The sequence below is a fragment of the Larus michahellis genome, chromosome 8 (assembly GCF_964199755.1).
Source record: "Larus michahellis chromosome 8, bLarMic1.1, whole genome shotgun sequence".
NCBI classification, from domain to species: domain Eukaryota; kingdom Metazoa; phylum Chordata; class Aves; order Charadriiformes; family Laridae; genus Larus; species Larus michahellis.
In genome coordinates this window covers 41,344,940-41,348,487 of record NC_133903.1, presented here as the reverse complement: position 1 = coordinate 41,348,487, position 3,548 = coordinate 41,344,940, and positions in this window count along the sequence as shown.

Sequence of the window (3,548 nt, the reverse complement as noted above, 5' to 3'; positions counted from 1 at the left end):
GCAGTTGCTAGGAGACCTTCAACAAGGGCCTGCACCGCCCCGGCGGGCCGAGGGCCGGTGGCGGAGCAGGTGCCGCCACAGCGCGGCCGCGCTGTGGCGGCACCTGCTCCGCCACCGGCCCTCGGCCCGCCGGTGAGGGAGAGCACGGCCCCGGATAATCTGTCTCCGCGTTTGGCACCTGTTGGTAGGTCCCGAGGGCTGGGAGAGGCCTCCTTACCCAGTGCCCGGGCCAGAAGGACAGAGGGGGTCACAAGTTTTATTCCTGGCACTCACCAAGAATAAGTTTTTTGCCCGGGCGTGACAAAAAAATGCCACCTTCTGTCTGGGGAGACCTGGTGGATCTGGCAGAGCTCTGTGTGGCTGTGAGGGGTGGTGGAGGAGCACCAAGACACCCGCATGCCTTATTGCCCAGAGAACATCAATTAAATTGTCGAGCATTACCTCACTGAATTTATGAGGCTTTTAATAAAATTGCACGATAGAACTCAGTAAAATTAACTGAGTAATCATGATCCATAGGATTTGATTATTTTCATTATTGGGGGTTTGTAAGACAGCAGCCTTCACTGACTCAGTGGCATCCTCATTGATTTTTCTTGATACCTACCGCCTTCATACCCAAATACATCAAATTCTGCAGTCGTGTGTATGCATACCTGCAATATCTAATTCTCCATCCTGCATGTTGCTGCAAGTTTGTTGACATCTCACATTTCTTTATTCTCATATTTTGGTACAGGAGAAGAGGTCAGGCTTTATGTTACCTTTCATAATTTGAAATTTTCATCCTAATTTCTTTGCAGGTTAATAAACAATTTTCGATATTAGCAACATTATTTTGGCTTTGTTTTTAAAGATGAGGTGACCAGAACAGGTTCTGCTGAGTAAAATGACATTCTTAATACAGTAAGCATTTTAATTCCTAGTGACTAATGAGTCTTTAAAGAATATTCAGCTGCATTCTCTGTAAACTTACCTTTATTCGTCCAATAATGTCTTTACATTTAGCTTTAAGGAGAGTGTCCTGTTAGAGGACTCAGTGCAAATAATCAGAAACATCTAAACACAAGCAAAGTGAAGAGACTGAGGATTATTTTTGCGAATTTGTCAAAAGCTAGGGTGTTATAGTCCAAGTCAAGAAATAACAAAACAATTACTGTCAGAAAAGAGGCAGTAGACAGGATGGCTGTTTTGACTGGAAAGCCACCATGACAGAGAAATAGCAGCAACTGGCATATAAAGTATTTATTTTTAATAGATTATATAGTTTCATAAATTCAGTTATTCACCAAAGTTGGCAGATTTTGATTAATTTTCTCTGTTTTCAGTGTAAGAAGGTGGCAACACAGGATACAGGCCCTACATTAGCATTGTCATAGTTAGGGTCACCAAGTGGACAGAGCGATGCTCTGTTCCATGCAACAAGGGACGGAATCGCAAAAGAAAATGGGTCTTGTAGGTTTTCCTGCCACAAACATAGCTGCGATAAACCTCCCTACGTCTCTTACTTTGTCATTCAACATTTCTGGTTTTCAAAGGTCAGCTTGCGAATGGAAAAATGCCAAATAAGGTCAAAATCAGCCTTTCAAAATTCTCCCCAAAATTAAACTCCCAGAAGCGAAATATACTCCTGTCATCAAGACTGGACATAAGGCTATTTCTCTCATTTATGGGCAGACCATAATTACTTTTCCAGGCAGATGAAAAAGACTTTTATAGGGCTAGTAAACTGACTGGTTCTTGCTGTGTAGGAAGCATGCTTCCGCAGCTTGCAGAAATACTGGTTATTGTTTTGGCTTTTAGTACCTTTGCAATAACAGTAATAAATATTTTTCACTACAATACGTTCTTTTTAGAGTTATTTAGGTTATAGGAAATCGCTTCTCACAGTGCAAGAGAAATGTTTCCTTTCATGACTCAGGTTAATTGCAGAGACTTTGGACCTTTATGCTGCAGCTTTGCTGCAGGTGCACTCTTAGGAGGAAGCAGACTTACACAGAATATAATGTGTAAGCGATAATGACAAGTGGGACAACAGACTTTGTTCAGGGGAAGGATTAAGCTCCTGGAGCTCTAGAAGATAATACATGGGGTGGGTGGTGCTGAATTCCCTTTGTCCATTTGATCTTACCAGCTGTTCCTGAAGTTGATGCTATTCAAAAGGGAACTCCCCAAGCACTTTGCTGTGCGTCGTGTGTTGAGTTTGGCTTATGTTTTTTTTAAAGGGCTGGCCAGGAAACATTTACATTATGAAAAACTGTAGCCCAACACAGTTTTTTATTGATAATGCACCAATTTGGTATAACATCATCTTCATAAACCACAGCGAGAATTAAAACCTTTCTAAAGTGGTTCATAACAAGGTAGCACTTAGGTAGGATTTTGGTGCAGGGAAAGGGTACTGTCATTGAGAGGTTTTGGTTCCTAAGGGATACAGTAGAGGATAATATCAAGTATTTATTGTGCTCTCTTGAGTAACATCATAAGTATCCTGTAATGGATGTCAGGTCTTTGACAGCAATCCAAATTTTAACATAAGAATTCCTTAAACAGTTTTTTCCTTCTTTACTTGGGTCTGCTTGAATCAAATTGATGGAATTATTTGGAGACTCACTTTATTTTGCTTTATAATTCAGCAGTTTGGAGAAAAACGTTTTATTATTTCATGGCCATTCCTCTCTGTGTTACAGACCATTATCCTTAAAATTAATTTCAGTCCCATTTCTTTATAAACATCATTTATAGAATAAATTATAAGAGAAATTTTGAAGATGTGTTTATTACTTCTTCTTTGTAATCCTTTGCTAAAAAGTGGGATTAAGAATTGTAAAGGGAAAAATATTAAAGAACCAGGGGAAAATAGATGCTTTGGGAAACGAGATATACAAAATACCTCTAAAAACTTAAATTCAAACTGGATTAAACTGTAACATAGACAGGAGGGCAATCAGGCTCCTACAATTCTGAAAGAGATGGACTGACCCACAGTTTGTTTGCATTTCAATTCAAACTCATCTTCTTAAGTACATTCAAAAATGCTGTTTGCTGGAGTGGTTTCTATAGCAGTGTCCTGCTTCATTACAAATCAGCAGGGCTGATGAACCATGGACTAGCAGAAGCTCATTAAAATGTCTGATCCCGTTACGCAATAGGCCAGTGGCAGCCTGTGACTCCCTTATTGTCTCTTGATGTAAGAACTGTGTCTCGACAAAGCCCAGCTCATAGGGCTTTCATGTCTCTTTGTAGAGATGCATAAAAATAACCTCATAAGCCAGTCTGTGGGTTGTGCTGTGCACTGGTAAGCGCTTTAAGGTCTGTTCTCGGTTCCAGCTCACACATTAGAAGCTGCAGTCATGCAGTGACCTTAACAGATAACTCTGGAGCCCATTGGAAGCTCCAAAGATGCCAAGACCTACAGCAGGATTTAGGTGGACTTTACATACTTAAGCCCTGCTGTGCGATCCAGTCTCTCCTCTCTCCCCCTGCCCCACTACGTCAGAGTCACTTGGCTCAGTATCTAAAAGACATTCAACTTTTGTATGAAAGTT